This window comes from Lissotriton vulgaris, chromosome 3_1 (assembly GCF_964263255.1).
Source record: "Lissotriton vulgaris chromosome 3_1, aLisVul1.2, whole genome shotgun sequence".
In the NCBI taxonomy this organism is placed as follows: Eukaryota; Metazoa; Chordata; class Amphibia; order Caudata; family Salamandridae; genus Lissotriton; species Lissotriton vulgaris.
The window spans coordinates 236,404,700-236,430,245 of NC_141689.1; the positions used below are offsets into that span (position 1 = coordinate 236,404,700).

General features: G+C 44.5%; 1 long non-coding RNA gene across 1 annotated transcript in view; it reads left to right on the top strand.

The window, feature by feature from the left end:
* Window positions 1-6,523, top strand: part of LOC147726250 (uncharacterized) — a 72,055-nt gene extending 65,532 nt beyond the window's left edge. The window contains exon 3 of the long non-coding RNA XR_015309273.1: window positions 5,296-6,523. This is a non-coding gene — a long non-coding RNA (uncharacterized LOC147726250). The remainder of the gene's footprint in view (window positions 1-5,295) is intronic.
* Window positions 6,524-25,546: the final 19,023 nt, after the last annotated feature.

Here is a 25,546-nt window from a genome sequence, read left to right on the forward strand (position 1 = left end):
AGGGGGCCACCAGTCATCTGACCATATGTCCTGGTCCTTGCCAAAGACCAGGACCTCTGTCTTGTCCCCGTTCAACTTTAGGGAGTTGGAGACCATCCACTCTGCAACAAGTTGCATGCAGGCCCTAAAGTTAGAAGCAGTTTCACTGACAGAGTGGGTCAGGGATACCATAATCTGCGTGTCGTCAGCATACGACACTACCTCCATCCCCTGAGATCTTACAAGTCTTGCAAGGGGGGCCACGTAGATGTTGAACAGGGTCGGACTCAATGCCGACCCCTGAGGCACCCCACATTGCAAAGACTTGGCAGGGGAGAGGTATTCACCTAGCATGACACGCTGCTCTCGATGTTGTAAAAAGGAGCTCAGGAGACTGAGCGCTGGTCCGACTACCCCTGCCTCCCTTAACCTAGATGTTAAAGTCAAGGGAGACAGGGTGTCGAAAGCTGCCGAAAGATCAAGCAGCACCAGTATGGTGGTGAGACCCAAATCTACTTTTCTGCGGATGTTATCCATGACTTTAGTCAAGGCAGACTCCGTGCTATGTAGCTTTCTAAAGCCATGTTGGGACCCATCCAAGAAGCCAGAGGCGTCGAGGAAGTTCGAGAGATGGAAGTTCAAGTGGGTCTCCAACATCTTAGCAGGGGCTGGCAGCAGAGAGATGGGTCTAAAATTTTTCAGCACTCCAGGGTCTAAGGTGGTCTTTTTCAGAAGCGGCTTTACGATGGCTCTCTTCCAGAGTGATGGAAAAATGCCCTGTTCCAAGGCTCCATTCATTACCTCAAGCATCGGGGGAAGAATGATCTCTCTGCAGTTTTTAAGTACCTTGAGGGGCAGTGGGTCAAGGGGGGATGAAGATTTAGTTTTCTCCAGCAGGCTATTGAGATCTTCTAGCGTAAGAGCCGGGAAGTGTTCAAGGGACTGAGGGGAGTCTTCATTCCAAGCTTCCAGTCGTGAGATTTGCGCGTAATCCTCCGAACTGAGTGAGTTCCTCTGCGTCTTTAGGGCTATGTAAATATCGTCTATCTTTTTATAGAAAAAGTTCGATATGTCATCACATAGCTCCTGGGAAGCAACTACTGGGTCTGGAACCTGAAGAGAGCAAAGGGAGTCTACAATTTTAAAAAGCTCTTTGGAGGATGTTAACGAACAGGTTAATTTGGAAAAATAGTCCTGTTTTTCCTTAATGATTCGCTTTCTATACTCCCGTAGTAGAATCTTATAATCTTCTCTATCTTTTAAATCCCAAGATTTACGCCAGGCACGTTCCTTCTGTCTACATTTTTGTCTGAGCAGCCTCAGATCGACAGAGAACCAAGGGGCAGATGGCTTCTGTCTAGCTGCAGATTTCAAGGAGGGGGGGCTAACTCATCAGCAGCTTTGATAATGGCATCAGTTAAATCTTGAGCCGAGTCATCAACCTTCTGTTTAGTTGAAATACTGATGTTGCGGATAAAAGGTGCAAGTGCCTCCTTAGTGAAATTTTTGAAGCTCCTTTTAGATTGTTTTTTACCAGTGTCAGCCGTAACATCAGGACAGGGAATGTCTAGAGACAGCGGGACTGCTAGATGATCAGACCATGTAATTGGTACCGGTAGACCGACTTCTAGTCTGGAATCGTTGGAAAAAATCCCGTCAAGGATGTGCCCCGCCTGGTGGGTCGGGTGGAGAACGAGTTGAACAAAATCACATGCCTCCAAGGAATTAAGCAGGGAGGAGGTGTCTTTTGATGCAGAATCCTCTAAATGGAAATTGATATCGCCCAGAATGGTAAAGTGAGGCCTACCAAAATAAGGTTCTAAAATTCTAAAAAGTTCTGGGCAGAAGTTGACTCTAGACCCAGGGGGTCTGTAGAGTAGTATGCCGGAAAAGGAGCTCACCGGGGTGTGCGTAATACAAAAATAGAGCGCTTCGAAAGGATCCGTAGAGACTGATAAAGGTTTTATTGTGCAAGAGAGAGTAGATTTAAAAAGAATGGCTATTCCACCTCCTCTACAACGTTCTCTGTCTAACCTTAGGAAGGTGTATCCTTCAGGTATGGCCAGGAGCAAATCATGACCAGCGGACTCAGAAGCCCAAGTTTCTGTGACAAAGACCCAGTCTGGATTCCTCGAACTGACAAAGTCATGAAATTCGATCCCATGTTTAATCAGAGAACGAGCATTGACCAGAAAACCCTGTTTGGGTTGAGAGATATGGCTGGTGGACTGAAGAGGGGTAGCACGAACGCAGGGTTGAATGGGACGAGTAAAAGCGCTATTGCAAGAGGGACATAAACGAGCCCGGCACAGAACTTCAGGTTTTATGCCCGGGAGAAGACATAACTGCAACTCTGATCCTGCTGGTACCGAGGCCGCTATTGCTCAGTGAGCTAATACGTTTGATTTTCAATGACATTTCCTTTCCGGCGGGCCAAGAGCAAATTCCTGAGCAAGAGTTAACAGACCTTCGTTTTTACATTCTCAATAGTTCTATTTTTGCGATACAGAGTACTGGTTCTAGCATTATTCAAAACCTTGAACACCATCCATTGTGCCGCTTTTGCAACAGAAATCACTGGTCCTAGACCTGTTCGAGACATTGAAAATTGAGAGAAGAGCAGTGGTTAAATGCTTGACTCTAAGGGCCAGCCTGCATAGCGCCAAGTGGACCAAGAATACATTTAGGGCCTATTCACAAGCCCGAGTGGACCAAGAATAAATTTAGGGCCTATTCACAAGAAGATTGCATAGCATAGGGAAGGGAAAGATTTGTACAGAGTCATGCAGTCCACGGAGAGACACACATGTAATTGGAGAGCAGTGATTCTTGCAACATTGTTACCAGTTCCAGCGGTTATAGTAACAGCAATTATAATAGCATATTCTGCTGAGCTTGAAATACCACACCTCAATGGAAGGGTGGGGGATGGTAGTGATGGAACTGAGCGAACAAAAACCCCAAGAGACTATGAACAAAATATAACAATGAACATTACTGGTGTGGGGGTGGATGTGAATAAAGGGGACCAAGAAGGATTGTGGGATACATACGAGGGGAACCAATATGTGGAAATGTTGAAACTGTATGTGACAATTTTGAATATATCTGACTATGTTTGCACACACCTGCCCACAGACACCACACATAATTTAAAGTACAACGTCCTGCCATTATCCAAATATGTAGGCTGTGTCCTTTTGCGAGACATGTTACAAAGTCAACACGGCATGTCTGTGTCAGTATCGATAGGTACACCATCATCTGAAATACTGACTGTTGATCCCAGCCATGGCTGTAGCTATAGCAAAAGGACAACAGACCCCCCTCCCAGACCTAAGAGGATCCCTTGTATGAATATGCAGCCAACTAAGGGAGACTTAGAGATGCTGAAAGGATTTGACAAGGCTTCTAGAAATAAGGAATGGAGGGGCAGGGCAGGTTGGAATGACATAGAAACAGGCCACTTGAAAATACCAAGGTTCAGGGTAGGGGAAGTTCCAGCCCCCTCCTGCATCCTCAAGGAAGAAGTAGTAACACCCAAGAGAGTGCCGGTTCTTCCAAAGGGAGCTACCAGAACATGCACCCTTTCAGAACTGCTGTCCAAAGACAATTGGAAGGAGTGCATCTCATTTGGATGTACCTTCGAGGAGGTCGCTCAAGGAGAGCAGGGCCTATTTGATTGCGAGGACAGGATAAACAAGATAAAAGGCATACCACCCATCAAGGCAGTTCCCCAGATCTACATGGGAATGAGCAGCTGTAACCACACAACCAGACTAACTCGAGTTAGGAGTCGTGACGAGCCGTCACCAGGTCTGGTAGGTTACAAAGGCCTTTTCTTTGTTTGTGGTCCATGGGAATACTTCTACCTGCCCCCAGGATGGTATGGAAGTTGCTACTTAGCATCCATCATCCCAAAGATGACCCACTTCACAAAATTAGTGCCAGCAGAAAAAACAAGGATGACACTGGTGAGGGCCAAGAGGACGGCCGCTTGGGTAGACCACGTGTTAACAGGTGTTGGGGCAATGGCTCTAATACTAGGCAATATCTATACTTCAGAACGGATACACCAGTTGTCCAGGATGATTGAAGATCTAGCGGACTCTACTACTGATGCCTTAGGAAATATAACAGAAGAGCTCACCTTGATGAGGGCTGTCGTAATTCAAAACCGGATTGCTCTCGATATGATTCTGGCCAAGGAGGGAGGAGTCTGTTCCGTCCTCCATGAGGCATCTTCCCCAGCATCTTCCCTGGCTCAGAGCCAATGCTGTGTATTTATTCCGGATAACAGTGGGAATATAATAAAAGCCATTAAAAAAATTAAGGATATAAGAGATGAGGCCCACGGGATACACACAGGTAGTCTATGGGAAGATGTGATGAAATGGTTCACAGGCTGGGGCTCATGGATACTTGAGGCAGTTATAATAGTGGTAGCAGCTCTTTTGACACTGTGCCTCCTGATAAGAATATGCCCATCTTGTTGTGCAGCAATCTTCAGGTCCTGTGCCAACTGCATATTCAGGAAAGGTGGTTCGCCACACCACACTCATAAGGATGAGGATGAGGATGAGGAACAGGAGATGATAAAGATGAATGACTTCTGATTAACATATGATTTAGTATCAGATTTGGGGATGACGAAACAGACATTTATATGAAACCAAATACATATGTTTTCAGGCCTATAGTCTTCTTTGAACTACTAAAGAAAGACACCAGCAGAAATCCACAGAATGGTTGCACGCTCCATTCTGTGTGTTAAGCCAGTCTCAGTCAGCTGCAACGTGCAGAGCAAACGCAAGGCTTCCGAGAAATGACATGCCAGCTTTCAGCTTTTAGCTTGCTATTGCTAAACATCATATCTCCAGTAAAAGATGTCGACATGACCTGCCCTAGCTGGTCAAGTACGTGCCAAAATCCACGTACACTAGAAACGCAGATTTCACCTTTAGGGAAAAACCCAAATCTGCTCTTGTAGATGACACGTGGGTAAGGTGTAGGCACACTTCGAGCCTTAAAAGGGTATAATACCATATGTGCACTTCACTGATTGGTCTAGCAGGCCATAGCCTGATCCAGATTACGTATGCTATGATGCCCATCCTGTGAGGGCTTATACCTATAAAATGTCTCTGCACTGTCATGCCAATTGGGCACTCAGTGAGCTTTGCTGAGGTCTCCGTGAGCACGTATATTGCATTGTGATTACTTTCTAATTGTGTTCCCAATAAATCTTGCATACTTAAACATGCTGAGAGCGAATTGTTTATTTTACTGTTGTCATTGATCTTTTTATTCTTGCAGTTAAACACTGAGCTTCAACAGTAGCTCAAGCGTGGCCTCAACCCACCACAGCAGCCCGGGCGCTGCAATCTGACAACACATCAGCGAAGAGGCACCCGGTAAAAAAAAAAAAGGAAACCAATACCCGAAACCGCGCAAGACCTCCTGTTTTTCCTGCCTTTCCTCAGATGCCACGCCAATCACAGGAAAATGCTGCAGCCCGCAAGCAATCCAGGTGCCCCGAGCACTCCAAGAAGGACAAACCTCACGGAACCAGGGGAAAAGGAAAGAGAACCTCCACCATAAGCCGGTGAGTTGATACTTTAGTAGTTCATGTACTTCGACAAATCCTGTACAGCAATTTGCGGCGTCAGGCACGGGGGCAAATAGGCATTACGGGAGCCCTAATCTGGAGCGCAGCGGCGGCTCAGCTAGCTGCCGCCATGTTTCCCTCAATGCAAAACACATCACAAAGATTTTCTTGCTCAAAACACTAACTAAATATGCTGCCACTATGAGACTACTTACAAAAAAATCATTCCTACATTACAATATTACTCATTTGGACCAAATACAACACACACATTTTACTTACCCAAAAACTGCAAGTACGCAAAAGTGCACAACAACCACTGTCGAAACCACGAACAGGAATCAAAAGCTTTACACTAGAATAAAAAAGGAGAAAAAAACATTGCAATCACATATGCAAACAATGCACCAAACCACCATCCAAGCTAAGGGGTAGGTGGGCCTAAGAGTAAATTAAGTATTCACCCCCGTAAAAAAGGAAGCAACCCTTGCCCTTGAGGCCCCCCCCAAAACAAAATTTAAAAAAAACTCTGGTGTCTAATGGCTTCTGCCCCCCTTGGGAGCAGATGGGCCTGAAAACGTACTGCTACTCTGCCACCCAAAGAGGGCAGAAATGGTCACAGTCATCCTCCCATAAAGAGGAGTAACCCATGTTCAAAGGTGGCAGCCCACCATGAAAAAAAAAACTTGGTGGGCTACTGGCCCTACAAAAAAAAAAACATGCCAAACCGTCCCTCAGGGTGATATCAAAAGTGATGATGGACGGAGCGCTTCAGCAAATCTAACTCTCACCCCATCTACTAATCTGGGTTTAATCCATCATCATTCTTTAGCTCACTCCACCACCGAGTATAAAACAATTAATTCAGCTGAAATGGACCCCATGGGAGTGACCCTTGCCCAAGGGGCCACTCCCCAGCACAGTAGCAACATTTATAAAAAACAATAAAAATTCTGCCCCCCCCAGAGGGGGCAGACAAAATGAAAAACATTGCCCCCAAAAGGGGAGTGACCCTTGCCTAAGGGATCGCTCCCCAAGACTAAATATTTAAAAATTACATGCCTAAAATGGCCCCCATGGGAGTGGCCCTTGCCCAAGGGTCCACTCCCCAAAACAATGCCTCAATTTTGCGCCGATTTTGTTTGAAATAATTATTTTTCTGCCCCCCCCCCCCCCCGGTGGCAGACATCGAGAAAATAAATGCCCCCTAAAGGGGAGCGACCCTTGCCCAAGGGGCTGCTCCCCAAACCAACAAACTTGACAAACATTTTTTTTTTAATCCCTGGTGTCTAGTGGGCATTCCTGCTGCACGATCGCATGATCGTGCAGCAGGAATGCTCAAAAGTGGCATCAAGGGAAAGGAAAACCCTTTCCTTTCCCCCAATGCCGCTTTCGTTTAAATCCCCCCCTCCCCAGCCCCAAAACGTACCTGTTTCTCCTCCGACGCGCAGGAAGCAAATGGCTTCCTTGCGCATCGGTGGAGAAAGGGAACCTCCAATGACGTCAGCGCGCCTCGTGCGCTGATGTCACTGATGACTTGGGCGGGGGGCGTGGGGAGGCAGGGGAAGGTCTTCCCCATAAAAAAGAATTAGATCGGGCCCCCACGGGGGGAGCGCCCGTGGGTGGGGCTCATGACGAGCTGAGCTCGTCTTGAGCACCCGAGCACTGTATGCCATGATGAGCTCAGCTCGTCATGAGCACACAAGGGGTTAAAATGTGATTTAAGGATTTAAGGCGAATTTGGATAATTCATCAAATTCCGTGAATTTAAGAATGGTCATCCCTATCGTTCATAGCAAATAGGGATGTTAAGCAGTTCGAAGGAACACACACGTTCCTCGTAATCCGATGCTTCCAAGAGCATATCCGGGCAACTTGTGTGATATTCAATGATACTCAGTTATAAGAGGCGCTGTGCAGTGCACAGGTATTCCATTCAGCCAACAATCCAAGTTTAGCCACCCTCATCAAACAGCCATCTCAGAACAGGCCTGGTCATGGGCCAGTAATGGTCCCACCAACTGATATTAATCCTTGTCTATGCCAGTCGCATTGGAGAGGCTTAAATCCAGTGGGCAATAGAAAGGGCACCTTCGGTATTAGAGCACAGGTTTCACGCAAGGAAATAGGCAAAGCGAAAAGTTAGTCCATAACTTACGCCAAGCATTGCCAATGGCAAGCATCCAAAAAGTTGTTGCATTCGGTCACGGTACAGTTACAATTGACCAGGTCTGTGCAGCCATTGCGTAGCAGGAGCAGAAGCACCAGCACGCAACCCACCAGCTCTAGCATTAAGGGAAACTTCTGAAGCCGCTGGAAACAATAGAATGGATAAAGGCCAGTATTACTCCAAAAATCGCTTGGGAGAGGTCACAAGTTTAAAAAAATGTGCAAGGCCTACAATATCAGACGCATTAACTATTTGGTGTATTAATTCTCTAAAATGAAGTGGGAGATTGGTATTCAGCAGTGAGTGTATCTCACTTGCGGTTCTCGCCACCTGTAATTAAAAGGTCTCTTGTTTTGATGTGCGAGCCACTTCTTGTTGAAACAATAGTGCTTTGAGTCTGCTTGGTTTATTGAAATCTGTTTTCAAAGTCGGAATGCAAGGCCAAAGTGAACTATCCACAATCCCATGCGGGGGTGGAAAAAGGACATTGCTGCAACAAGTAACACGTTGCGAAACTGTTACTTTATTTGGAAAGCCAGCCCGTAAGCCACAGCAGTCATGGATATTCAAAATAAGATAACTGCTATTTGAAAGCAATGTGAGCACGGGAATAATCGCTGGGACGGGCTTACCTTTTAAAAAACATGCCAAATTATGGGCAGAAATGTTACAAGCGCCGTGCAATTTAACTTGTTTGCAAACTAGGGAATGTCCTACTGTGGAACCGCACTCCTCCCCTGTCAGGAAAACGTCCTTATCCTCCCAAAAACATCTGTAGGTGAAAGGCAAGGACCACAATTCATGAATAAATGCTCTTCCCAGGGGTACAAAATGTCCTATCGGGAAGTGTTTCCTGCAAGATTTGAACTGAAACAGCGAAAATGGGAGAGAAATAACGCCATGGATTAGCCATATGCCTGAATCATTCTCTGCTACAGAAAATGGTAAATGTTCTAATTGTTCTATGTGTAACAGGGTGTATGGCGCGTCTTTCATAGACATGAACGTTTATCAGTTAAATTAGATGGCAAAAACAGAGCATAAGCATTCAAATAATCCCATGGTACTTATCCGATTTTGAGAGTATGCAATGAACAATATCAATAACAGATGAAACAATATTACCAAGAGTATAAATATGGGACAACAATGATTTTATGCTATTGTCGACAAGTGCAAGAACTTTTTCCAAATTAGCTTTGTCAATTTGGCGCAGACAGAACGCTGCTTCCATCTGCGATAGTTTCCATAATTCATTATAAGCCTCATAGATAAAACGTTTTGATCTGGGTGATTTAGGACCCTGTATAAAGTCAGTCAAATTGATGTTGCTTGATGATTGGTTGCTGTTGAGAGAGAGGGGAAGAAGGACGCCCGGTCGGAGAGCTCCGCGACCCTGACTGAAGCCCGCGAAAGCATGCGCCAGACTACACCAGAAACTAACAAAGAAGGTCTAACACTACTGTAAGCGGTAAGAAAATGAGATGGTCTAAGCTAATATTGACACACCCCGGGGAGAAAAGAACGGAATAAAACGGCATAAAAAGGACGGATCTGCAGTTTAGTGGCTTAGTGTTTAAAAAAGAAAAAAAACCGTAAGAAATGCTTTTCTACCTTGTCCATGACGAGCTCCCGCCACGGAGGGAGTATGAAGATCCTCGCACGCAGGACTTGAGATGCGGCACGGCTGACTACGTGGGTGTTTGGGAGGCAGCGGGGAGAGCCAGAACAGCATTCAGGAAGGCTTCCGGGAGACTCCGCTTCCAGTTCCGGAGGATAAGTGGCAGAGGCAACTCGGGGCAAGTTTTTTCTTCTTGGGAAACGCGCAAAGAATTTAATGAAATTTGGAAAACCATAACTCCAAAGCTAAACGGCAATGTTAATATTGGTAGCACAAGGAAGAATACTGCTAACTCCTTAACCGCCTATCTCGCAGACAGAGAAGAAAATTATACACTGTCACAACACATGAGCGAGGCACTGGGAAAGAGAGAGGAGGAGGAGGGGGGCGAGGAACGTGTGGAAGGGTGGACTGGTAAAAGAAGAGAGACAAAACAAGACAACGAGCAAGACAAAGATTCTGCTACTGAGTACAAGAGCTTAGGTACACCAGCTACAGGAAATAAAAAGGGAGCAGAAGGAAAAAGGGGGCCCCTGAACATAGTATCTTGCTACAGCCTTAGAAATAGAAGCTTTCTAAAACAGGAGCAATATCCAAAGAACATTACTCCAAGGCAAGTTAATAAAAAAAAACCTAGGGACACCAAAAGGAAACCCCAAGAAACCACTAAAAATAACACGGACAGTGGGAAACAAAACTCTGAAGATAAAACCGATACAGCTCTGAAAAATAGACCTAAGATCACCCCTTCACTGAGACCGTTTTTTAAAGTCCAAAAACAGCAACAAGTGCACACGGTAAGAAACCGGGCGAACCAACTTGATCTCTTATCAGAAAGTCCTGAGCCGGCACTAACACAGATACAGAATAATCAATCCCCCATAACAGTAACTGTGCTTACACTTCAAACTGAGAGCCCTAAAGAACCCTACAAGATGCCAAACACCGACAGAGCTGCGCAAATAAATACTGAAGTTAAAAACCATACGCATACACAGCTCACAGAGAAGTCAGTAATTTTCCCTGTGTCTCAAGAAATGGCAGAGGCAGCCACAGCAATAAGCACTCAAGAAAAAGATAATAACGAAGAAATAGAGACGAACGAAGAAACCGTACAGAAGTCACAAGAGGCTGAAAAAGAAAGTCCTAAAAATCAGACGAACGAGTTTCTGGAAAGAATATGGACTGAGATGAGAGACAAATTTACCATATCAGAGGCTAAACAAGACAAAATTCAAGAAGCATGCGAAAAGTTGGACGGTAAACTAAATGCACTAGGAGCGAGAGTGACAGCTGTGGAAGGAGAAGTAAGTGTTTTGAACAGAAGAGTGGAAAGTAACTGGAAAGAGCTAAAAACATTACAACAGGAGGGGAAATATCTGAGCGAGAAGGTGGAATCACTAGAAAATCAAGCAAGGAAAAATAACATACGAATCCTAAATGTGCCAGAGAATGAAGAAGGGACTGATATCAAGAAGTTTGTGGTAGAACTCTTGGTGGAGCAGTTTCCATGGATCGATGTAGAGTAATTAAAAGAAGACATGCAAAGAGTTCACAGAGATCCGTTCGGAAAAAATAAAGAAAGGAAAACACCTAGAAAAATACTCATTAACTACAAAACCTACACATTAAAAGAAAAAATTCTCGGAGAGGCACTGAAAAAAGGCAACTTCAGTAAACGTACATGGTCCTTCAGGATCAGGTCCGATATGTCAAAAGCATCACAAGACAGGCAATGGGAGCTGGGGAAATTCATGCCAGAACTACAATCGTTAGGCGCCACAGTGCAAATGAAGTTTCCACCCTCGTTAAGAATTGTGTGGCGAAACAAAATGAGGAACATTAGAGATCCTGAAGAAGTAAAGAGTCTCATCGAGCTAATGAGAGACAATATCCGAATGGAAAACCCCACATGTTAAAAAGGGTATAAACATTAAGCTATAAAAACTAATAAAAATACGCATATAAGTAAACATAAAATAGGTCGTGTCGGGCGCGACAAGTAAAAAAAACCCACACACAATCAAGTCTAGAGTCAAGGAGCTACAAAGGGGTCAAGATGAAGACCCCAAGAAATGAAAAAGGAGGCTTCCCCAGGCATGTTAAGGACAAAGTACAAAAACAAAAAATACAAAAAAACTCAGGAAATAAAAAATGGGTGGGGAGCAAAATAGGGAAAAAAAACAAAAAAATAATCCTCAAATATTGGAAAAATGGAAGGAACGGAAAGTCGAAGCCCCTATCAGAATATTTAATCTTCATAGCCAAGATGCACCAATAATAAACATGAAAGATGGGAGAAACTAGTAAAAATATCAAAATACTCTGCTGGAATGTAAATGGTATGAAGACAAAAAATAGGAGAAATAAAATCCTTGAATACCTCAAGACAGCAGAAAGTGAGATCATTATCTTACAAGAGACACTTCTTCTAAAGGAGGAATGGGATCAGGTGATGAAAAACCTAAGTTGGGTGGATACGCACCTCTGCACAAATCAAGGGTGCAACACCAAAGGAGTAGCCATTATCATCAAGAAATCATTAAAAGCAATTATGGAATATTCGGAAGTCGATAGTAAGGGTAGGTGGGCATTAGCTAAAATAAAAATGGGAAACACTTCATTTACAATAGCAGGTTACTATGGCCCTAATCTTGATGACCCCGACCCACTCCAAAAACTATACACACACCTGTTAACCGCCACTACCCCGGTAATCCTGGGAGGAGATTTCAATCTCATATTAGACCCTAGAGTAGATAGGTCCCCCCCAGGAAGACAACCAAATTTACCACAGATGAGGGAGTGGATTGGGATATATAGAAAAGATCTAGACTTGATAGACACATGGAAGGAGAAAGGAGACAAAAGTCAGCCGTACACATTACATAACAAAAAACTGGGGCATAGGTCAAGAATAGACTACTTCTTGATAGATAGAACTTGATGGAAAATGTAAAAAACTTAACCCACATGCCAGCCCACCTATTAGACCATTCCGCTGTGCAGCTAACCCTTCAAATTAACATAGCCCAAACACAAAAGAGATTTACAGTTGAAAGGGCTATTTTATTAGATCAGCAAATCATACACAAATTTGAAACAGAAACAGAAAACTTTTTCGAAGATAATAAACTAGGTACAACTAAACAAGTCACCTGGGATGCATACAAGGCCGTAATAAGGGGAAAGCTACTTAGCTTAGGAGCACATAAATCTAAGAAAATGAAACAAGAGATAACAAACCTGGAAAAGAGCATAAACACCTTAGATGCCCAAATATTAGCAGAAAGAGACCTAGATAAGAAAGACCACCTACTAAAAGATAGACAAAAACAGAAAGACTCGTTAAGTGATATTCTTGAGGATAGAGTACGTACAAAGTGGGAAGCAAGCAAGCTGGCAAACCACGAGTATGGAGAAGGCTGCAGAAAATGGCTTGCATGGAAACTAAAAACCGACATTGCAAGAAATAAAGTAAAGGGCCTAAAACAACATGACCAACCAAGTTTGATTACAGACGAAGAAGCAATTAGAAGAGAATTTGCGACTTTCTTCTCAGAATTATATACTGAAGATATTAACCCATCCAATGAACAGATAGAGGAGTATTTAAGAGAAATATCGTATCGTCAGAAGAAATCACATAATTACAGGTTTGTCTATATAAATCACACCACCAGTAACTTTGCTGTAAGATAGAAACAGTTGCAGAAACTCTGGCATGTGCAGATGCCATGCCTTCATTTGCGGCTATGATCAAAGGAAGCCTGCGGCCCATGTTGGGAATCAGCGAATCCCCAACTGAAGGTATTGTAGCATAAGGAACTTGTTCAGGTAGGAATACTTAGAAGGGAATCCCTGCAGGTAATCTTTTCCTTCCTTCGTAGCAGCTATGGTTGCCAGAATATCATTATCTATTTTAGTCATGGACCTTGTTACTGCTGCAGCTGAACATGTGGCTACGGCAGATTTGTTTGCCTCATTAGCCAAAGAATTGCCAACAGCATGTGCTTCCACATGCTGATGACCAAGAGTATGTATACCCTGTGTGAGTGGCAGACGTTCTTTAAGTTCTGTCATTCGGACCCAAAGCATTTTTTGCTTTATTGCGCTACCTTTAGAGTCTTGGTAATCATTCTGAGACCCAGTAGTTTGAATCAGACACAATAAGAGTGTTCACATTAGAATCAGCAAATTCTAGAGCATAAACAAGAGCACACAGCTCCACCAATTGCACCGTACAGTCCCTAAGTGCCTGTGTATGTGCAATGGAAGACTTAAATTCACCATTTACAATTGAACCAGCCACAATAGCACAAACCGCCAAGTAAGCATGTTTGGACCCGATGGCTGGTTTTGCCGAGCCATCGGTATAAATGATACGTTTGTACTGGTCCAAGGGAAGCAGCAACAGCAGAGGATGATGAAGTGTTCATACTGTAAAAACTCCTGTGTCTATAATGCGGGATCAAAAATTAACGTGACATCAGCCGATATCAAAGTATCAAGTTGTATCAAGTATCAAGTAGCTCATTGTATCCAACGGGGATGTAAAGCTTTAGAATTTGGTACACTCGCCTTAGTCTCTGCTTCTAAAGCAGGTATCGGCGAAACCATAAGAATGCATTTCCCCTGCGCCAGAGATAGTTCTTTCAGAATTGCCATTTAGACCGCAGTCACACAAAAATCAACATTGGAAAACCGCATTTCTGCTGATGTGTACAAATGTGATTTGTATGCAATTGCTACTCTATCACCTTCATTAAACGTTAAGTATGTGAAACCTACCGTTCCTGGCACAATTCGTATGACCAGGTTCGTAGAATTATCACGTGTTAACAAGAAGTTGGTTTCAAGTAGATCTGATTGCAAAGATTGAAAAATAGAGTTATGTCTGGAAGGCAGCTGGCAGAAGAATACAAAGGTTGTATCAATGAATAAAGCGGTTTGATACTCTGGGCATAATCAGGAATGTATGTCCTCCCGAAATTCAAAAATCCCAGCAAAGATTAAAGTTTTTTCTGAGTAGATGGAGGCTGCAATTGTACACACTTCTCCAAAAAGAGGGCGGCAAACCCCTACCTTCATTATTGAGCTCATAGCCCAAGAAAAACACAGCTAAACATGTGTTTAGGAAAGTTACATTTTCCCCCAAAGTTGGCAAACAACAGAATAATTTGATCCATGCGGACTAGATGTGGAATCAGTTCGTCATCCGTCAGATAAATGTCATCAACTTATGAGAAAGTATCTGGGTCAATGCTGTGTTACAAAGACACAACACATGCAGCAAATGTTCTAGGGCTGTTCTTATAGCCCATAGGCAAACAGGTTAATCTTTTTTGTTGTGGACCGTGGTAAATGCGTTCACATCACAGCTCTCTTGAGCCAAATTATGACTGTAAAAACCATTGGATCTATCCAGTGTCGTTTTGTATTTTTTACTAACGATGTTAGTCACTAACGCAGAGCTGTGTGTGTTCTGTACTGCAAATGTACGAACATGACAATGTAAATTTCGATACTCTAATACAATGTGATACAAACCATCCAGTTAAGATATCGGAAAAAGAGGATTATTCATGGGTGATACACAGGGTTCAATTACATCTTGATATTCCAATTGGGACAAAATGTCACAGACGGAAGCTTTAGCCTCTCGTCTGATTGGATATTGTGGTTGTGGCTGCTGTGTAGATCGCAAAGGAATCTCATGTTCCGGTGTTAGAAGCCAGCGTTCCCCCGCACACCGTTGTCAAGTGTGCGATCCAGACACCCGCTCTCCCACGTTAGGCCAAGAAAGGACATCGTCAGAGACAGCCCTGCTCACCCACTTATTAGCTTGACACAAGCAGCCAGGCTTATCTCCAAGGCACAAGTTTTCAGTATGTGCAACCGCGCCCCCAGCAATCCCAATGATATCACCACAAATGGACTCCACACACGTTCGTATAAAACAAGTATACTTTATATAAAAAGATATACGAAATGACCACACGATACAACTCCCACATATATACACTGGGTAATATTGTTTCCCGTGGGTTGGGCGGTCCTAATCCCCAACTACCGCTTCTAACCAACAGTTACACTGACTTTTAACCGTTCTCAACAGGTTAGGCACGTCGTAGCACTAGATTCACACATGTTACAAAATACAAGGAATACTGCACTACCTAACAATGGGTTCCTGTACAGTGCCACAGTGAAACAATGCAATGCGTAGCGTCAAGATCATGTACTGAGTCAACACAAGATAATGCAACTCGGTTCGCTACCAGCATGTCCTGTTCAAGGAAGGAATTTTGGAAAAGAGTTTGGCACCGGGCTCAGTGCATATGATTAACACGTCTCACACTCATACCTTAGGACCACAAGTCACAAATAATACAAACAAAGCTAATGTTTTTTATCCAAAAATATTTTAGCTTATTTTTCTTATGTCAATCTTTTATCAAAAATGAGTTGACTAAAAACAGTCTTGATTTTTTCAGGTGGCAAAATACCATTTAATATCTGGTGGTTGAAATGTGTTTTTTGTGAAATATGTAAACCCCCCCCAAAACATTGTTGTTTTTATGAAATTAATGAATTATTATATTTGTATCCATGTATGGTGTATGGTTTTTAGTCAACTCATTTTTGATAAAAGATTAACATGAGTAAAAAAATAATAATAAGCAAAAATATTTTTTGATAAAAAAACATTAGCTTTGTTTGTATTATTTGTGACTTGTGGTCCTAAGGTATGAGTGCGAGATGTGTTAATCATATGCACTGAGCCCGGTGCCAACCTCTTTTCCAAAATAACTGTCTCCTTGTTACGGTAGTATCCTTTTTACAGGGGCCCCATATCTTTTCCAGAGTATACTGATCAAGGAAGGAATACAGCAATGCTTCATGCTGCAATTACGTACAGTGCGATAGGAAAACAATGCAATGTGTATCACCACCAGCATGCCCTGTGCAAGGACGGAATAAGGTAATGCGTCACAGTGCAATTCAGTACCATGCAGTAAACAACCAATGCAGCGTGCTACGCTATGATCCTGTATCCTGCAAGAGAAACATAACGTATTGCGTAGCGCACTAACCCCTGAGTTCGTTAAGCACCTCTAGTGTCAGACGTTCTCCAATAGTTTGACAGTTCGTTAGCAGCAAATATGTATAGTGTTATACGACTCTTTTTAGAAGTTGTGCGACCAGTTGCCCCCAACACGGATCAACGATGACACCCAAGTTCCACTCCGGGCCCGGGCCTCTGTACTGCCCCGTCTGGCACCAGCACGGACCGAGATCTGGCCGAAGCAACAGGCACACACAGCAGCTAGAGTCCGAGAGAGTGTCCCTCCGGGCCCATGGCCGCCCCAGGCGATGATCCACTTACCTGGGGGGGTACAGCCCCACTCTCCTCTCCTGCCGCAGTGGCTTGGCTTCACTCCAGAACCTTTTCACCACGGGAATGACGCGCTCGGGCTGGTAGTTCTGCTTCTGCGGAGCTGCCGGTCTGGGCCCCAAACGTTCAGCACAAACTCGTTCCACACGATGCTGGTGCTACCTCACTTTGCCTTTGAGGGCCCAATCACTGGACCCTCCTCTCCAGTGCTGTTAGGACGTCTTCGCTCCCTGGTGCTCACTGCTCCCTGGTGCCCCTCTCAGGCACCTCCGGTGGCACCTTTGACACTCACCCCTGGCACATTCGAGGCTCACTCCGTCTCTTGGTGCACACGGTCTTCAGGCGCTCTCCACTAACGCCTGGATCGCACTACGACACGCACACTGCGTGTCTAAGTCTCACCTCTTCTCCTGGTGCACACGAGGTACCAGGCGCTCTCCACGAACACCTTGGCTGCAACACCACACGCCGACCCGCGTGTCGGAGACTCACTCCTTCTTAGTGTCCACGATGTCTCAACAGTCTTCTCTAGTGCCTGGACTGCACTGCGACACACACCCCCTGCGCGTCCCGAATATCATCTCTCTTCCACGATGCCCACAATTCACAGGCGCTCCAACACCTGTAGCTGCACCAAGACAAGCACCCTGGGCGCCAGAGGCTTGATTCGTTCCGGGTGCCCATGATCACCTTAAGCACCCCTTTGGAGGTCTCAGGCTGCCACGACATGTCCCACCACCACGCCACTTGAGACTTCCGGGAAACTTTTATGTTCCTGTGTTTCCGAACAGGGAGCCAGCTCACCTCAGGCCTTTGGTGTGCGGGACGCAGCACACAGCAAAGTCCTGCTCAGGAAGAATGGGGGACACAACACACTGCAGTGCCTCTTCAGTCCCTCCTTGGTCAAGAGCTACAAACTGCCCACAAGCCCCAGCTCACGAAGCAAGGGTCAAGTGTCTCCCGCAGCCTATTCAGCAACTCTTCCTGTGGCAGAGGTTTTCTTCCCGATCGCAGATAGGCCAAAGCCGCCAGAGACTCGACCAGTCCACGGCATCTTCAAAGCACTCCTAGCACTTCTCTGAACGATACCGAGACCGTTCTCGATGACATCATCAACATAACCAAAGTCTTGGGGTTATAGTTCTTCCAGTTATACCCCTCAGTGTCTTTGAAGTTTCCTTGTGCTCAGGGTTCCCGACCCCTCCCTAAATCAGTCTTGCTTATCTCCCCCCAGTGTCACTGTCCTCTCTTTGATACTGGGGGCCTGGATCTTTAATCACTCTGAGGGAGATAGGTCTATTGTTTTATGGCTCTGAACCAGGCCTCTTCACCTCGCAAAGCTTCTCCTTCTCCACGCTCCAGGTGCAGGGAAACCGCTGCCATCTCCACCCCACCCCTGGGGCATGATGTTTCTCAGCCTTTCTCACCTCTCCCAGATCCAGGCAGGCAATTCCCTTTCTGCTGAGACACACAAAAAGGTCTAATGCATAAACTCTGCCATTTTCTCAAACAGTGGTCTCTGGACACACAGCGAGAAATCCATCTACCCAAAAAGATGCGTTATGACGCTGTGAGTTCAGACAGACAAAACTTCCCTGTTCCATTTCCAATTCTTGGGAAACTAGGCTAACAATACTACACCTAGCCTCCCCTATTCTGTCCTATGAGCAGTATGGCCTTTCACCAGGAAAAATGAAATGGAGTATTTTCTACGGTCAGGGCCTAACCCACATTGGTACAGGTCCTGCCTTTTACCTACACTGCACCCTGCTTAGGGGTTACTCAGTACATCCTACAGGGGTGCCTCATGTGTATGCAAAAGGGAAAGTAAGGCCTGACAAGTGGTAGCACTTGTCAGGACAACATGCTAATTTAGCATAATGCGCGCAGGCCGTCCACTGAAGACCTGTGTTCCCTCTCTGTATATTTATTTAGTACTAGCTCTGGCACACACGGTGCACATCACTTGCTAGTAAGGCAAACATATGAATCTGATACAACCAAACACCTCTGCAATGTATACAGGGAACATCTGTACTTGCACACTGATTAGCGGTGGCAAGTACCTACAGCATCTAACTTCCCAGCTCTCGGTTAGGTAAAACGGGCTAGGTGAAAAGGAAAAAGTTTAAGTGAACTTTAGCCAACAAGGCCAAGTCCAACAGCCTGCAAATCCCAATCTCAGCCCATTTGATTACAATGCACTGCCGGAGTCAGGGCGAATACCCACTCCGATGCGTAAGCCTGTTTAGTTACTCAGGGGCGTAACGCAAAAAACTCTGAAGTATCATGTCCTCCCCTCGAGAAGAAGCCTGAACAAATGGCGGAGGCCAATCTGCCTCCACCAACATAATGTCATACTAGGAGGTAAGATTTTCCCAGAAAACCGCAGTAATAGTACTCTGTATATCAACTTTAATCTGGAGGACTATTTCATATAGTCTATCTGTGGGTGCAACTCTTGTATCTGCTGTTTCCACTGTGATGAATGTATCAGTTGCTCTCGTCGCCAGACAGTGACACAGTGCCTCCCGCACTATGGTAACCTCCGCTGCGCTGTCGAGGAGTGTCACTTCCCACGTCCAATCTAGAAGTAGAGTTCTCACCGTCTGAGGCATACTCCGCTGTTAAAGTAGCAGCTTTTTTCTTCTGATACGGGGTCTAAAAAGAGGCAGTTCCTCTGGGTTGGCTTTTACGCCAAACTGGCGTGGCGGATCACGTCTGCTGAGCAGTCGTGCATTTGCTTTCACTTTCCACCACCGTCTTGAGAATCCGATGGGTCCTGTAAAGAACTAGGAGAGTGCTGATCAGGGACTTGAAATCTATCCGGAGACTTCATTTTAGCGCGGTCACGCAAATCATATTTACGCTTAGAAGCCTCAGGTGTTGGTGAACCAGCACACAAACCCTGCTTCTGTTGCTGCTGCTGCTGTTTTTTATTCCAGTGCTTTTTAGGAAAGAACAGCTGCCCATCTTTCTCAGGTTGGGCTTTTGGTTGAGTTTGAGTAAAAGGCTTAACTCCTAGTCTATTGTGCCCTAAGGTTTTATAAGCTTTAGCAATAACCTTTGGTAATTCACGGTGTTTGTCTACGTCAGCGACAGCTGCCAAGCACGAGCCACCCGAAAGCTTACCTTTTCACCCTTTACATGGGCAAGGATCATATTGCAAACAATATCGAACACCCCTACCAGTCTTATTCCCAACTCCAGGGCCGCTTCGGCTTCCTGCTCATCTTGATTATGTTTAATCACTGAAGGGAGAACGGTCATGGAGGGAGTGAAAAACTACTGTGAATATACCGCTGCAAACAGTTTTCACCAAATGTTAAATTCAGGTAGCTTTAGGTAACCTCATGGTCAAAATCCTGTGTTTTTCAACAGAGTGGTGTTCGGAAAAACGCTTTGAGTTGGTCACACTTTTCAGCTAGCCAATAAGGGAGTTTGTCCTTATTCTGAGGACGTTTGCCCATCACTGAGTTGATCATGATGGGACTTATAACCATACCATGGTGTCCTGGTGGTTGTGCAGCACCTCCAGGCTGTACCACCTGTTTGTTGCGCGACATTAACTGTATAACAGCCCTATGCACACTTATCAACGACATATGTAATATGCTACAGCATCATTAAGATAATTTGGATGTAGTGTATACCCAGCCAAAAAATGAGACGTGGCCCAGTCAATCGATAAGGGGCCTAAACGGACCGCTATCACAGGGTGAGGAAGGGCGCCATTCAACCATATGGTATGCTTCCGAGCCGTCAAAGGAACTTCATGAGATGTGTAAGGTCGATAATCCTGTGGAAGCACATGGCAGTATATTCGGGAAATAAATCATCATTTCCATCCACTGCCGGAAAGGTGACCCAAGAATAGAAGACTTCAAAGCGGTGTGATGCATCCGCTTCAACAATGAAAATAAGAGCAGTACCAGCATTAGGGACTCCATGTTGAGTCAAATAAGCTGTGACTAGAGCGCGATTTGGAGCCTCTATGGCTACTGCCATAATGTAAAGAAGATTACAATCAACCTATGTGTGGGAGCACAACTACAGGTTATATTGAAAGAAATACCTTTTAAAATCCAAGCTTGAGAAACCTATAATATCTCAAATATAGGAGGCTACGCAGTTACAACTGTCTCCGGAAACAGAAGTGAGGGGAATGTGGACAATCAGGAGCCTCGCACATAAGTACCAGACCAAACGTTGGTGGCACCATGTTGCAGGGATTCTGAACATACACAGAACTATGCACAGGAATGCGGGACCTTGGTGTATAGGGGCTAAGCCTTCCTACCTCCTCAGAACCCACAATCACAGGACCGACTAGCTATAGTGTTGCACTTGCTCCCCTAAACAATCACGAAGATGTAAATGATTAGACACCTCAGAACACAACCCTCCCGACTCTTTCAGAAATCGCAGTAACAAGACATGCCCTTTCGCTCACTCACTCGTACTTGTCCAAAATAAGAATTGTCTCAGACACGAGTATGATTTAAAATGTTTATTTTAACTATTGTGCTCTATAACTCAGTATACAAGGAACTACCAACAGCAAAATGCATACACTCAACACAGTTAGCATTGTAGCAAGTCCATATATCATAAAGGGAGATGTCATCTTATAAAGACAGTGGATAAGGGGCTATAAGGCCTAACCACTATCCCTTTGGTAAGAAGAAGTATTATTATATAATAGAAGATCTCTGGGCTTTATAAGCAGACCCCATACCTTAACCCCTTAAGCGCTGCGCCCGTCCAGCGGCCGACGGCACCACTACCTCGGGAGTGCTGCCGTCGGCCGTTGGAGGTTCCAACTGCACCTGCGCAATTGAACGTTCAGCACTGGAGCTGGACGTTCCAAAGCAGCTAAGGTGTTAATGTCTAGATGGTATATCTACATGATAGGAACAGCATGACTCTTCTCCATATAAAGGTCCCTCTCCAAGTGCGTGTTAACCAAACATGCATTCCCATAATATCAAAGCATGAGTCTTCAGCAGCCCCAGTTGTTTTAGCATGTTTTGTCTACGTGCTAGGGACTGACCACAACAGAATAACAAGGGGCATTGTTTATTGACCTTGCTCACCGTGTTCAGACTAAACTCCAGGAACAGACAGAGAATGCACAAAGCAGATGGTTCTCATGTGAAAGGCATAAACAGAGTCTTGCAAAAATAAAGTCATGTAGTAACATGTGCAAAAGCGATATCATGGCAGCGGAGCTCATGCTAATTTAGCAATGAGGACAATGTCCCTAACGGCCATATAACAATGCCTCCACTCTACGTCACTCTCCTCCACTCAACTCTACAACACACTGTTCCACTCTACGCCCTCTACGCCCTTCTACTCTACTACCCTCTCCTCCTTCCATGACACTCCATAACACTATGCAACTCCATGACTCTTCACTTCACTCCATTCTACCTCTAAATCACTCCATGAATCTCTATGCTACTCCAGAATACCCTCCTCTTTATAGAGTCTTTATAGGGATTTTTGCCTGTGGTACCTTCCATTCGGATCAGGGTCCGGCTTTCGCCTCTAAGGCGTATAAGGATGCTATGGTTTCGTTGGGGTTCCAAGTAAAGTTTTCAAGTCCGTACAGACCCGAGGGTAACAGTGTAGTGGAACGAATGAACCGTGACTTAAAGCAATCTTTGACAGCCTGAGTTATAGGCACTGGCAGAAACTGGTTAGCCCACCTCAATGGCGTGCAGCGTGCGCTTAATAATCTCCCTAGAAGGTCTCTGGGTGGGCGGACCCCATACGAAATGCTCTTTGGTATCAAGATGTACGTTCCTGACCTCGATGGTTTGGACTGCAAGGCCCAGGCCTCGGCCTTTGACGTAGATGAACATTGCAATGTTTTACAGGATCTACAAAAGACCAGAGACAGTCTAGCAAAGGAACATTTGCCCTTCACATCGGATGATGCGTTGCAGATCCCAGTAGTTGGCTGGCTACCCCAAGTTGGAGAACTGGTTCGAGAGAAGATCGATAACAAGAAAGAGTTTGGTCCCTCATATCGTGCACCGATTCGAGTTCTTGGAGTGAAGGGCACAAGAACAGTCATTTTACCACCACTTCCAGGTTGTAAGGAAAACAGATTTATTTCTATTGAAAATGTCAAGACACACAGGGTGGCCGATTCTTCATAGCATGACACCGGATGTATCCTGTCCTACCATGGTGAGGCACTCTGTGCTGGCTATTACATCTGGTGCAGAACAGGAGGTGTCCCTCGAGATGCCTGCCATATCCAGTCCTTTATTAAATACTATTCCTGTTACTAACATTGATGAGCTGAACTACACCTATCCTGCTGATTTATCGATGCCTGAATTACAGACTCGTGTAGCCGACCAGTCCAGATTCTCTTTTGACTCTGTTTCGTAAATTTCAAAGAAACCCTCAACTATTGCAAAATATGCCACGTTATTTAAAAAACATTTTTTAATTCCCCCTTGGACATACATTTGGTTGATCCTATTTTCATTTTACCTTTTTATGTCAATTGGTTTTGTGTTTTATTTTTTCCGCCTGATCGATGGTCACTACGTTAAAGAAAGAACAGGAATTCGGTACCTTAATGGAAAATTGGCCCCTCTTTCCTCTTCACATTCAGCGCATAGACTGAAACGAAACTTAAATACAGTCAACATTACAGCTTGGCCTGTCCTTGATGGGATTGTGTGGGATGCGGTTAGATTTCAAATACATGGGCCCACTGAAGTGATTAATGTTCCGAATGTGCTTAGAGTAAACATGGGAGATGTGATTAAACAAAATATACGTTCTGATGATTGGGATATTCAGGCCGTAGAAGCATTATTTTCTGATTTAAAATACTACGCGGCTTTTGATGCTGAAGACTTATATTTAGATTCTATTAATTATGGTGATTTCTTTTGCTTCCAACGTTATGGTAATCATTTTCTCCATAAGACGAATTCCAGGAGGGTTGCTGTGAATTATACGCAGTGGGAGCACTGCCCAGCTCCTTTAATAGGAAGCTCCAGTACATTTCTGAAAAAATACAGTTATTTTACAGATTTTAATCAATCAAATCCTGAGTCATTTTACTTCAGAATGACAGAAAAGTCCATGTCCAAAGTTAGACTTACCGATACGAAGTTGCTGTATTCGAAGTCCTTTCTAGACAAGTTGGCTGTAGATGGCTACGAGTTCTGGAAGGGAATAATTGACCTTAAATCGGTTTGGGGTACCAAAGATTGGCAGGTACAAGGCACTGAGGCTTTGCACCGTGCATGTCTCATCCCGAATCACATGTTGTCTCTAAATTATACTATTTCCCAAACAACATGCTTTGGATTGGCTACTTCTAAAAAATTAAATACACCAACTATCCCCGAATTAGAAGAATATTCAGGTTGGGGTATTTTTTCCGAATTGTCTATTCATGAGATACAATCTCTAATGTACAATTCGTCCTTTAATGTATCCAGCTTGGATCCAAAAGGTTGGCTGTTGTGGCAAAAGAGTTCTGATTCTTGCCAACGTCGATTTCTAGGGTTGGCTGAAGGGTTCACACAAGTGCGACCAGATCCCCGTTTTGAAACTGATTATACTGTCACCACTTACTCGGTAGGGAAACTGTCAGAATTGGTTACAACATTCCACGTTAGCTGCAGTTAAACTACATCTGTCTCAGTTAACTGAAAATGTGGATTTAAACGATTTTATAAAAGGCCCAGCTAAGGGTAGGTCTAAACGGTGGATTTATGCTGTTTACAATGAAATTTGGAAAGTGTCTCAAATTGAGGCTGCTAAGCGCCTGAGGGCAATTGACCAAGCAAATTTGGAGAAAGTACTTGCAGTGGTCGATAACAGTATTAACACGCTTTCTCCCCGAATTTACACGTTAAACAATATTGTTTCTTCTGTCGTTGACATTGTGCATGATGAAGTGTCCGTATTATATCATGGTCAAAATCAATTGCGCTCTGTTATGCAGTTTGCTTGGACACTACAGACTCTGAAGGCTGGTCGAGTGCCTTGGAGTTATATGAACGTCTCATTATTATTTGCCCCATTTAATTTGACTGACAAGCAGCGCATGCTTTCCATGCGAGATGCATAATTTTCTATGTTACACATTGAGAAGTTAGAATCTTTGCCTTTCTCTGTGGCTGAGGCGGCTGCTGCTACATGGCTTATCCATGGTATTATTACTTTGCCATTTGCTCTGTATAAATTTACAAATTGTATGAGATATATTGCAATAGGACGATATGAACCACTAGGTAGTGCTTTCCTGCATGAGACATGGTCTTTACCATATACATACAGATGTCTGAAAGAAGGAAAGGAAGTGAATCTGAATGGAGAGGAATGCACACAGTCGCCTGACCGTTCACTGATATGCAGGCACATCCAATTGCATGGTTCTTGTAATCAGGACAGGCCAAATTTAGCCTGTGTTTTAAAAGGCACACCGGTCCCTGCAATAGTTCCCACATTCACTTTAACACCTTAGCTGCTTCGCAAATGTCCCTCCCCAGTGCTGCGCTGTTCATTGGAACTAGTGCTGAATGGACGTCCAATGGTCATGCGCAGCACTGGGGGGGTAGCGCTCGTGACGACCGTTGGGCGTCAGCAGCACTTAAGAGGTTATTGTCAAACGGTAGTTATTTGCTTTTGAACAACGAACTGTGTTGTGCGTTAATGGTCGGTATCGCATATGTGGTTACTGTATCAGAACGTGTGGTGTGTTGCAAGAACGTGTTATATCCGCCC